Source organism: Emydura macquarii, unplaced genomic scaffold, assembly GCF_026122565.2.
Source record: "Emydura macquarii macquarii isolate MOO-44397 ecotype Brisbane River unplaced genomic scaffold, CSIRO-AGI_Emac_v2 contig_1043, whole genome shotgun sequence".
In the NCBI taxonomy this organism is placed as follows: Eukaryota; Metazoa; Chordata; order Testudines; family Chelidae; genus Emydura; species Emydura macquarii.
Window position 1 is genome coordinate 16,310,626 of NW_027131180.1, and position 13,094 is coordinate 16,323,719.

The 13,094-nt window shown below is 45.0% G+C and overlaps 1 protein-coding gene across 2 annotated transcripts in view; it reads left to right on the top strand.

The window, feature by feature from the left end:
• Positions 1–11,487: 11,487 nt before the first annotated feature.
• LOC137151013 (cystathionine beta-synthase-like) overlaps positions 11,488–13,094 on the top strand; it is a 54,420-nt gene continuing 52,813 nt past the window's right edge. Inside the window, exon 1 of one of the 2 annotated variants that reach the window (XM_067545184.1) lies at positions 11,488–11,543. The gene's annotated coding sequence lies outside the window, so the exon portion shown is untranslated. The remainder of the gene's footprint in view (positions 11,544–13,094) is intronic. The other variant, XM_067545186.1, reaches the window with a different exon arrangement.

The following is a 13,094-nucleotide window of genomic DNA, read 5'->3' on the forward strand; positions in this document are numbered from 1 at the left end:
ATTCCCTTGGGAATATGGAGGGGAGTTCTTTCTACATTGTAACATTGCTTTTCATCCATGGGATCAGCTAACAATGCATACCTTGTGCTTTGCTTGCCTTTCAGTGGACAGCATGGCCTTCAGCGCAGTCTCTACTACTCCTGCCTGTTGCAAATAAGAAGGCAAAAAAACCCAAAACCCTCAGATGACATGTTCAATGAGATAATGAACGCCTCTGCAGTTGCTGACACAGAGCTAAGAGAATGGAGGATTTCAATATCAGACAAACTCATCATGGAGATGGACAATAGGAAGACAGCCCAGGCATATGAGCATACAACACAGGAGGAGATGATGCATATAATGAGGGATCAGTCAGACATGTTGAGGCATCTGGTTGAGCTTCAGGAAGCTCAGCAGCAGAAGAGACCCCCCTCTGCTGCCTCTACAAAACTCTGAACTAGCACTCTCTTTCCTAGCCCCCAACCCCCAAGCAGTGTAGGAAGAGGTTGAGCACAGTGCAGTACGTGCTCCACTCGTTGCTGGTTGAGGGGAGCAGGGACTGGTAATGTGTGTGTGTTGCTGTTTGCACAGTCAGGCTTGGTTCTGTATACCCCCTGACAATGCATGTGAAATGTTAAATTACCTTCCTTCCCCTCCACTGTATGGACAATACAAATGTTCTGCTTTACAATTCATCACTCTTTATTTCTTGAGAGCAGCAGGGGGGAATGGGAAGGGAAAGCACAGCACAGGTAAGTGGTGCACATTACTGTCTCATTGCAAAAATGGGTTTCAATGCTTTCCTGAGGCATGGCGCTCCACAACTTTCATAACATCCATAAGCCAGTCGGAGAGCACTTCAATCTCCCAGGACACATCTGTAGCTGACTTGAAAGTTGCCATACTTCTCCAAAAAAACTTCAAAAACAGACTTCAGCGAGAAGCTGCAGAGCTGGAACTCCTATGCGCAAACTTGACACAATCAAACTGGGTCTGAATAGGGACTTGGAAAGAAATAATTGTCACTGTTCACACATTCTCACCCTCTAATCAACCATTGTGAATAGGCCTCATCTACTCTAACTGAATTAACTTTGTTAGCACTTGCCTCCCCATTGTTGTTTCTTACCCTTGGATGTATATATATACACCTCCTATCTGTGATTTCCACTTCATGCATCTGACGAAGTGGGCTGCAGCCCACGGAAGCTTATGCCCACAGAAACTTGTTAATCTTTAAGGTGCTACGGGACTCTCGTTGTTTTTGCTGTATACAGACTAATACCGCTACCCCTCAGGATCTGTTTTGTATTTGATTGTAGAAATCAATCTTGGATAATATCACATCACTTTTATTTAAGAACATCACAGAATGAGTTGCACAATTTAGGAAATAAGTAACTAGTGCCTTAAAAGCCCAATAAACTCTTTCTCCTTGTCATTGTACAACACACAACTTGGTAAATCAGTGTCAGTCAAGAGTTAGTGATTGTTGCTGGTTCCTCTGCTGATATAGTCACTACATTTCAAGCTATTTGCACAAACAGTTTAAATCTGAATTTCCTGTCCTTTTTTCCTACATTTGTATAATCTCAGCCTACAGAGTAGAAACTACTTTAAATGCCTGCAGTGCCTAAGAGCTGCATCTTTGAATGTTTTAAAGGGAGCTAAATGTAGGGCTGTGATACGAGGCAATAAACCTCTGTTCTAGATAGTAGTGATTTTTGCAAGTAGAATTCCTAAATTGGTTCTATTTAAACATACTCATCGTAACTGTAGAAATACTAAATGTCTATTTCTCTTTTCTGACTGAATTGATATACCACAAACTTAGAACTGTTTATTACATATATACATAAATATCTTTGACCACTAGTCAGCAAGGCTTTTTTTTGTTCAGTGGAGTCTCTGCTTTTCCACAGTTGCTGTTTATTTTAACAATTGCTTACAATGGTGTGATCCGTCCAGACCTAGGGTAGCCCACCTGAAAATACCAAGGTCAGGACAGGCTGCAAAAGGAGAGCAGATTCTCCCAAACTGGTGGCTAATACTGCATTTAGATTCACCAACCAGTCACAAACAATGCTTCTGATTCTCACACTGGTTAATAGGAAGCTAAAACAAGAAGTTACACAGCCCCCAATATTACATGTCAGTGTCTGGCTCCCAATTAGCAACTAGGTCCAATAAAGAGATAAGTTATTTAAAACTCCATTCCCTTGACCAAAATGTTCCGATCCCCAAAGGGTCAGCCACATTATCAGAGCAATATAAGTTTGGATCTTACCCAAAATACCACACTGCCAGCCAATCCTTTAGTAACTAAAACTAAAGGTTATTATAAAAGGAAAGAAACAAATAAGACGAGAGATGTTAAATGATTAAAGCAATCAGATACATACACGCAACTTTAAAGTCCATATATATCAAATTCCCTGCAGAATTGTGGAGTTTGCAGGCTCATACAGTTCTGGAGTACATCCAATACCTGGATGGGTCTCAGTCCTTTGTTTCACAGCTTCAGTTGTAGATGAGTTGATCCAGAGATAGGAAACAGGAATGAAGACAAGATGGAGATGGTGCAGCTTTTTACAGTTTCTGCCATGAAGCTTGTGCTGTATGGCTGTGTTTGGGACAAGAGAAGTACATGGCATGGAAAAGCCTCAGAGTTCCGTGTCCATGGGCATGTTCCTACATGTCCTGGTGACTCATAAGGTATAGAGCCTGGATTCATGACTCTTTCATTGGATTCATTGTACGTTTGAGTTCCCTTGATGGACCATTAAGCAGGCTTAGTGCTGCCACCATCTCATATGGGGGTGTCACGCAGAAACACAGCACAAGTTTGAAATACAACTATACCAGACATATTTAGGACTCATAATACAAAATTAATACATGCATAGAAACCATATTATTATACTTAGCAAACTACAACCTTTCCAATGGCACCCGACACAGCACACCCTGCAAGATTAATTGTAATTTTGCAATATTGGTATCAATATTATAAATGATGACTTATATTTTAGACAGCATCACATATAGTAACAGTCATGTATATGGAAATCAGTAAAACCCATGTCTCCTGATTCCCTACCTGTATGTGTGAATCACAGGTCCAATGTTTGTCCTCGATGTTAGTAGTGTACCCCCTGTAATACATGATCTACCACACTTATTGTCTTTAACCGTTTATCTGTAATCTGTATACTTTGCCCTTTTTGTCCTGGATAATTTTAAAATCTGTGTTAAAATATTTTGATATGTCAAATACATTCACTGCAGTTTGCACTAATTAGCACCCAGATCCAAGGGCAGCAGAGAGGCTTAAGCTTTGTCTGCACATACGCTGGTTTAACTTAAATCAGTGTACAACCCTGTATAGCTGCTCTTTTAGTGGCTTATATCATAGAATCATAGAGTTGGAAGGGACCTCAGGAGGTCATCTAGTCCAACCCCCTGTTCAAAGCAGGACTAACCAGGACTAACCTCAGCTAAATAATCCCAGCCAGGGCTCTGTCAAGCTGCAGCTTAAAAACCTCTTAAGATGGAGATTCCACCACCTCTCTAGGTAACCCATTCCAGTGCTTCACCACCCTCCTAGTGAAAAACTTTTTCCTAATGTCCAACCTAGACCTCCCGCCCTGCAACTTGAGACCGTTGCTCCTTGTTCTGTCATCTGCCACCACTGAGAACAGCCTATCTCCATCCTTCCTGGCACCCCCTTTCAGGTAGTTAAAGGCTGCTATCAAATCCCCTCTCATTCTTCTCTTCTGCAGAATTAACAAGCCTAGTTCCCTCAGCCTCTCCTCATAAGTCTTGTGCTCCAGTCCTCTAATCATTATTGTTGCCCTCCGCTGGACTCTCTCCAACTTCTCCACATCCTTTTTGTAGTGGGGGGCCCAAAACTGGACAATACTCCAAATGTGGCCTCACCAATGCTGAATAGAGGGGAAAAATCACTTCCCGCAATCTGCTGGCAATGCTCCTACTAATGCAGCCCAATATGTTATTAGCCTTCTTGGCAACCAGGGCACACTGCTGACTCATATCCAGCTTCTTATCCACTGTTACCCCCAGGTCCTTTTCTGCAGAACTGCTGCCTAGTTCATCGGTCCCCAGTCTGTAGCTGTGCATGGGATTCTTCCGTCCTAAGTGCAGGACTCTGCACTTGTCCTTGTTGAACCTCATCAGATTTCTTTTGGCCCAATCCTCCAGTTTGTTTAGGTCCTTCTGTATCCTATCCCTACCTTCCAGGGTATCTACTACACCTCCTAGCTTAGTGTCATCTGCAAACTTGATGAGGGTGCAATCTACCCCATCCTCCAGATCATTAATGAAGATGTTGAACAAAACCGGCCCCAGGACTGACCTCTGGGGCACTCCGCTTGTGACTGGCTGCCAGGCTAGACATGGAGCCATTGATCACTACTCGTTGAGCCCTATGCTCTTGCCATTTCTCCATCCATTTTATAGTCCATTCATCCAACCCATACTTCTTTAACTTGCTGATAAGAATACTGTGAGAGACCGTATCAAAAGCTTTGCTAAAGTCAAGGTATATCACGTCCACTGCTTTCCCCACATCCACAGAGCCAGTCACCTCTTCATAGAAAGCAATTAGGTTGGTCAGGCATGACTTTCCCTTGGTGAATCCATGTTGACTGTTCCTGATCACCTTCCTCTCTTCTAAGTGCCTTAAAATGGATTCCTTGAGGACTTGCTCCATGATTTTTTCAGGGATTGAGGTGAGGCTGACCAGTCTGTAGTTCCCTGGATCCTCTTTCCTCCCTTTCTTGAAGATGGGCGCTATATTTGCTTTTTTCCAGTCATCAGGGACCTCCCACAATTGCCACGAGCTTTCAAAGATAATAGCTAATGGCTCTGAAATCACAACAGCCAACTCCCTCAGCACCCTTGGGTGCATTGCATCTGGCCCCATGGACTTGTGTATGTCCAATATTTCTAAATAGTCTTGGACCTGTTCCTTCAGCACTGTGGGATGTTCACCTCCTTCCCATTCTGTGCCGCCCAGTGCAGTAGTCTGGGAGCTGACCTTGTCTGTGAAGACAGAGGCAAAAAAGGCATTGAGTACCTCAGCTTTCTCCACATCCTCTGTCATTAGGTTGCCTCCCCCATTCTGTAAGGGGCCCACACTTTCCCTAATCTTCCTCTTGTTGGTAACATACCTGTAGAAACCCTTCTTGTTCCCCTTCACACCCCTTGCTAGTTGCAACTCCAATTGTGCTTTGGCCTTCCTGATTTCATTCCTGCATGTTCGAGCAGTATTTTTATGCTCCTCCCTAGTCATCTGACCAAGCTTCCACGTCTTGTAAGCTTCTTTTTTGTGTTTAAGTTCACCAAAGACTTCTTTGTTAAGCCAAACTGGACGCCTACCATATTTGCTATTCTTTCTGCACATCGGGATGGTTTGTTCCTGTGCACTCAATAAGGTTTCTTTAAAATACAGCCAGCTCTCTTGGATTCCTTTCCCTCTCATATTAGCCTCCCAGGAGATCCTGCCCATCTGCTCCCTGAGGGAGTCAAAGTCTGCTTTTTTGAAGTCCATGGTCCATATCCTGCTGTTCTCCTTTCTTCCTTTTGTCAGGATCCTGAACTCGACCATCTCATGGTCACTGCTGCCTAGGTTGCCACCCACTTCTACTTCCCCTACCAAATCTTCCCTGTTTGTGAGCAGCAGGTCAAGAGAAGCACGGGTCCTAGTTGGTTGCTCCAGCACTCGCACCAGGAAGTTGTCTGCGACACTATCCAAAAACTTCCTGGATTGTTTGTGCTCTGCTGTATTGCTCTTCCAGCAGATGTCAGGGTGATTGAAGTCTCCCATGAGAATCAGGTCCTGTGAACTGGAAACTTTCCCTAGTTGACTGAAGAAAGCCTCATCTATCTTGTCCTCCTGGTCTAGTGGTCTATAACAGACACCCACCATGACATCACCCTTATTGTTCTTGCTTCTAAGCTTAACCCAGAGACTCTCAACTGGCTTATCTCCAGTTTCATACTTGAGCTCAGAGCAATCATAGAGCTCTCTTACATACAGTACAACTCCTCCACCCTTTCGCCCCTGCCTGTCCTTCCTGAACAGTTTATACCCATCCATGACAGCGCTCCAATCGTGCGAGTTACTCCACCAAGTCTCAGTTATTCCAATCATGTCATAGTTTCTTGACTGTGCTAGGACTTCCAATTCCTCCTGCTTGTTTCCCAGGCTTCTTGCATTTGTGTACAGGCACTTGAGATAAGTAGCCGACTGGCCTACTTTCTCAGTATGAATCAGGAGGCCTCCTCTGCTGCATCCTCCTCCTTCTGCTTCCTTGTGGTGTCCCACTTCCCCACTTGCCTTCGGGCTTAGGTCTCCGTCCCCCATCGAACCTAGTTTAAAGCCCTCCTCACTAGGTTAGCCAGCCTGTCTGCGAAGATACTCTTCCCTGTCTTCGTTAGGTGAATCCCATCGCTTCCTAGTAATCCTTCTTCCTGGAACAACATCCCATGATCAAAGAATCCAAAGCCCTCTCTCCGACACCACCTGCATAACCACCCATTTACTTCTGCAATGCGACGGTCCCTACCTGGGCCTTTTCCTTCAACAGGGAGGATGGATGAGAACACCACTTGCGCTTCAAACTCCTTTATCTTTCTTCCCAGAGCCACATAGTCCACAGTGATCCGCTCAAGATCATTCTTGGCAGTGTCGTTGGTGCCCATGTGGAGAAGTAGGAAGGGGTAGCGGTCTGAGGACTTGATGAGTCTTGGCAGTCTCTCCATCACATCCTGAATCCTAGCTCCAGGCAAGCAGCACACTTCTCTAGTTTCCCGGTCCAGACAGCAGATAGATGACTCCGTCCCCCTTAGGAGGGAGTCCCCGACTACCATCACCCTTCTCTTCCTCTTGGGAGTGGTGGTTGTGGAACCCCCATCCCTAGGACAATGCATCCCTTGCCTTCCGATCAACAGTTTCTCCTTCTGATCCATTCCCTCAGATGAGTCTTTCAAATCGTTCTCTGCCGTAGTACCTGTGCAGAGAGCCTGAAAACAATTCCTTACCTCTATCTGCATGGTGGGCATGTAGGTTCTCTTTCTTCGGGAGGTCTCATGCTGCCAATTTTCTTCCCCTTTCTTCAGTTTCCCCTGCACTGCCCTCTCTGAATCTTCCTCACACTGCGTGCCTGCAGTAGCAAATCATGTCTTCGATCAAGGAAGACTTCATTTTCTTTAATGCAACGCAGGGTTGATATTTGGGTCTCTAGTCCTTTAACCTTCTCTTCCAATATGGAAACCAGCCTGCACTTTGTACAGATGAAGTCGGCTCTATCCTGTGAGAAAAAGACAAACATAGCACATCCAGTGCAGGTGACAACAGCAGATCGCTCACTTTCCATATCTTTCTTCTGAGAGCCTCTTCAGATGCTGTATTTACTGCTCAGCAAAGTCTGAAAGGCAAAAACCCTCTGTGGGCTCTCCCCCCAGGCGAACTCCAGGCAAACTCCTTTTGCTTGCCTCTCCTCTGTTCGCAGCTCACATATGAGTTTAACTACAACCTGTTTCTAATCAATATAAATTAAACTGCTATAAGACAGGTTTATATTTATTTAAGAGTGCTCAAACAGCCTTTTTGTACCAATATAGCTATTTGAAATTGCACTTCTAATTAAACCAGTACAGCTTTGTGTGAAGATAAGCCCTAATACCATTCACAGAAATAAAGTGAGCAGGATCTGGCCACTCACCGAACAGTCAAAATTGGGGAATTCTCCTGTACTGCACCTCCGATGTGTGTCTTGCCTGTTCTTGCAGACCACTCTGTATGGGAGAGGCCATGCTTTTTTTTTCTTTTTTTTTTTTTTGGGGGGGGGGGGGGAGAGGGGGGAAGGAAAGAGAGGCTTTTAGTTCTTGGTGGTTCTGCCCACTGGTAAGTTTCTAGCCCTCATGTTGCAGAGAAAGAATTGAATCAATGATATTTCCTAACAATCGCTAGTTTATGCTTCTCATCCACCTCCCTCCTCCCAAGCCATCCAGAACTAGTTTTTGGGGCCTATGAAACGTAAGGCCATTGGGGGCCCTTAAAATTCTACAGATGAAGAAAATGTATGGCTATGAGGTCCTAGGGCTGCTCATCATCTGAGAAGCTGAGTTGGTGCCTCTGCTGAGCAGCTAATAGTCACCTTTGGCAATGAGGAGTTAATAATGAAGAAGCATCACCTGAACTAAGTGCAGGATGGCTTCTAGTTGGGGCTCAAATTGACTCCCTCTCTGGCCTTAACCATTTTTAGCTTCAGTATTTGCAAAATGGGGATGATACTTAATCACCTTATAGTGTTTTGTAATGATTAATTAGTCACTGATTATAAAACCCTATATAAATGCTAAATATGATTGCCCCTTCCCCCCTTTGGCCTGAGCAGTTAACCACTATTTAGGGCTTTGCAGGATTGTTTCTGTTAGGAGGCAAACTGGATGAGTCAGGTATATACTTTGATGCAATCCTGTATATTGCCTTAATCTGTGCTGTTCTATGAAAGTTTTAAATTGCTCGTTTCCCTCCAAAGTAATTGGTGCATCATGTGGCACAACATCTTATTAAACCTCTAGACAAAAACTGCTGGCAATGTTATGAAGAGCTATGCCTGCCTTGAAATTCCTTGTTTGATTATCCTTGGCTGAGAGGGTAAGCAGGATGCTCCCTTTGGAGTATTCAAACTCCTTTTCAACTTGAAGTAGCTACCACCACTGGAGTGGGATGCCTACCTCAATGTGAGTGGAAGGGGTGAGATCAAACTTAGATTGGATGAAAATGCTACCCCTGCAATAATAGGGTCCTGCCAGCCTAGTATCTCCATATTACATTTAAAACATCAGTTACAAATTCACTGCTTAAGAGAATTGCTTACCTCACGAGGCTACTGTGGCAGCATGCTTGTAGGTTGGAGACTGAGGCACAGATCCTCAGAGATACTTAGGTGCCTAACTCCCATTGAAATCAATGGAAGTTAGGTGTCTAAATAGCTTTGAGGATCTGGACCTGCATCCTTAAAGAGCTGCAACTGGAAGACTTCCTTCAGCTAAGCACTGAATGTTTTAGCTCCAGATGCAGTTTCACTGGTTCCCAACCTTTTCAAATGAAAGCCCCACTAGTTAGCACTAGTTAAAATTGAAAGAGTTAAAAGTCTAAAAGAAATAAAATAGTTGTAGGTATAGAAAAGTAGTATTTTTGCTATATGCATGTATTAACTTAGAAGTTACGTAATCAGCTTTAAGCTTGAGAAAGAAAGGAGAAAAGGGGGAGGGGGGGGGGCTAATAGATGAAGAAGAAGTTGAAGGCCAAGCAGACGTCAAGTGCCTGGATACAGATAAAGGGTAAACCATAAGATGAAGAAACTAAGGTCTACCCCCTTCCTGCTTTTGCTAAGGTTATGTGCCAACTTAGCTAATTAACGGGCCCAGTAGTTGGGAGTTGCCTTCCTTGAAAGAAAAACCCCTGATTAAACAATCCCGTTAGAAGAAGGTCAAAAAGGCACCTTAAAAGACGCATGCGTAATGAGGTGTTAGAATATTATCGCACACCCTGCATAGAAAATTGGTTCATTAGCATGAACATGGAATGACGTTTGTATGAAAAAGACAATGTATGTAGTAGGCGGTCGTGAAAGGTGTAAACCTTTTAGTACCCAGCCAATGGGGAACGAAGGGAGGGATTCTTTCGGCCGGGATAGGAAATATATACTGCTGAATAAGAAAGGAGGGGCGCGCTCCTTTCAGATTTTTATTCTGGAGTTGTGCCCAGCTTTGCAAACCTGTTAAAGAAATAAAAAGTAGTTTTCTTTTTACTCTTTACCTGTATCCGATGTTCTTTATTAAAACCTTTTTAGTCAAAGGTATTTCTTACAAAATGCACACATACCCTGTCCCCCCACCATAAACACATATAACCCCTATAAACACATATAATGATAATAATAACACTAAATTGTATAAATAATAAATTACTCTTACCTGAGTAAAAAGCTACGCCTTCCCTGGCATAGCTGTCACCACGTGCCGCGTGTGGCCCCTCCTCTTCCCGTCCCTCATGGATGGAGGATAATGGAGGCAGCAGGCACTTGCAAGCAGGCCAGGGCTGCTCTGCTCCAGCTGGGCACCGGGCTGGCAGGGGAGCTTTGCCTCCACTCCTGCTGGCATGCAGCTTGCGGCTGCTGTTTCCTCGGGGGAGCTACTTCTTAGTTCCAACCTGGCATCCTGCCTGTGTGGAGCTTGGGGCAGCTGCACCCAGCCAGCACAGGGCAATGACATCTGTGTGGACACAGAGGTCTGCCTCAACAGGTCAAGTTGCAGGATTGAGGCATATATTGCTAGTTAGGTCCCTGGATTGGTAGAAAAAATACATTGCAATACTTCTATCTTTGTTATTTTTAATCCTGATTTCTTCAAGTTATCACATGAACTTCTATTGATGACAGAGAACCTACAGCAAATTCTGAAATCCTGCCATTTTCAAGTTACTGTGAGAAGCATTCAATGATCTTTCTGTCTTGGTTGTATTGCACATAACAACAAAATCTACCATGGGTTTACAACAAGAATAAATGTTTTAAATCAAAAGCATTTTTCCCTGAAAAATTAAACACCTGAAAATTGAGACTGAGATTGAAAGTGCATTCTAGCTCTCTAGTCTCATCTGTGGCCTTGATTCTACAAAGATTTACACAGGTGCTTAAGTACTGTGAATAGTTCTATTGAAGTCAATGGGCTTATTCACAATGACTGAAATGAAGCATGGATGTAAAACTTGAATGGGTGGAGGGGTCTCTGTTCCTAATGGCCAATCAGAATAGCTCTAACACATACACGATTTTTCCATAAAGGAACTTGAATACAAATCACCCATCTTGAATACAAATACCCATCTGTATTTTAGCCCTTTCCTTCTAAATTCTTCCTCCGTTCTTGATGATGGCACTTATACAAAATGCACACTGTGCATGGGATGGGCTAGAGGGAGATGCATCTGTGATTTGCCCTGTCACTATCATTATTGTCATTTTATAGATGGGGAAACTGAAGCAGAGAGCAGGGAAGTGACTTGGTGACAAGGTCAGGCTAATGGCAGAGGCTATAAAGAACCCAGATCTCCAGAGTCCCGCTCACCGCACTATCCACTAGACCACCTGGTGATTTGCCCTGTCGCCCTGGGAATGCCGAACGGGGCTGGCCGAATGGCCGGGTCCGACCCAAGGGTCCGGCGGCCACTCCCCCCCCCCCGCGCTAAACACACACACCAGCCAGGAGAGAAGAGAACGTGCGCAGCAGGAGCGATTCTCCGCCTGGCTATTGGTGGGGCGTGTCCCCCTCCGCCCTCGGCCCAGCCAATCAGCGCGCGTTCCGTCTCCCAAAGCCAGAGAGGGGCAGGGGGGCGATTTCCTTCGCCCAGGCGCGCGCGCATGAGAAATCGCTGGCCCGCGCCTGGGGACGGTGCGTCACGCGCGGTGGGACTTCGACTGCTGCTGCTGCTGCTGCTGCTGCTGCTGGTCTCGTTCTCCCCATCAGTAAGTGCAAGTGGCAAAGCTGCCGCTGAATGCGGACGTGAGAGCTCGGCCGGGGGTAGCGGGCTGAGGGAGACGGAGACGGGGACTGGGCAGGCGCCAGAGCTGCACCTCGCTACCGGGCTGTCGCTGGTGTTGCCTCTTTCCGGTTGCATCAGCTTAGGTGCTTGTGCAGCTGCAGCCTGGCGCAGCCGGTGGATGCTAGGGTGACCCGCCTTCTTGCAATCCCGAGTGGTCGTGCCCGTGGCTGCGTTCACCTCCCTCCTGATTGGGAGGTTTCTCGCATGGGGGTGAAGGCATTCATTGTGTGTGTCCTGGCCCCTCTGCCCTGCCACGCCCCTGCCATCGTTACTTGCATCATTAGATTTCCCTCCCTCCCCAAAAGGCAGCCAGGCACTGGTGGAGATGGGCTTCAGCAGCCTCTTCTGCGGGATGATGCAGACACTAGTGAGCCTTGGGAAGCAAACTAAGCCTTCCACGACTTTTTACTTTGGCCTCCGGTCTTTGGGAAATCAACTGCATGGCAGTAAATCGCTTGTGCTGGTTGAAATCTGGAGAATCTGTTATTCTGGCGAAGGAGAGTCTGACAAATTCTCTTGAGTGATATGCGTATGACTGTACTAGACGAACACTTTAACACATACAGATACCACGGTGCCAAGCTCCAGGCATCTCCCTTTGTTCCAAGTCTTGCCGAAATCCTTGTGGCTCGTAATCTGCTGCACTAGAAATAGGATCCACTTTAGGCACCTAGTGAAAACTCCAGTTATAAGTGGCTTTTGCAGCCAGGCTGAGTGGATGGTTTTCTTCAGTTGCATTTCAGAGAGTAATAGTGTTGGATCTGATTCTGTTCTGGCAAAATTCCAGTATATTAGACTCTAGTGTTTTAAGATTGCATTATATTTCATTTAGCTTTACTAATCTGTGGGACAATATGGGGGAAAAAATTCTGGGTGGAAAATCTTATGATGATGATCTGTAGTGAACCAATTTATCAAAAATCTTATTTGTTGTAAAAACCACGAGAGTCCTGTAGCACTTTAAAGACTAACAAATTGTATCTTAATAATACCTGTCCTGGTAAAACAAGGATAGGGGATGGAAAGACAATATTTACTAAGAACCGGGCCTGTGTCTGTGTATCTTTTTAAAATGTATTTGGAAGTTTTTATTTCTTGGGGTGAGCAGAAGGAGAAGGCTGGGTGAGGGCTGAGCCTGAATAACTACAACTATGCAATATTGAATTTTTAAAAATAATCTCTAAAGATGAATGGTTTGCAAGTAATATCAATTAATGGAAGGTTTATGATGCCCAGGGGTTAGCATTTCTGTGGGGAGCCACTGGAAATGTAAAGAAACTAAGAAAGCACAAATTTGGAGGGGAAAGGCTGCAAGTTTACTACTGGGATGCCTACATGTGCTGTTGAGGGAGTCTCTTTTGCCAGTTTGATAGCATAGGCCATATATGGTTGCTTTGTCCTGTTGGTGTTCCAGTTTCTCTCCCTGCCCCTTTACAGGCTTAGTACTGGTTCCTTGTCTGACCCTCCTGGGCAT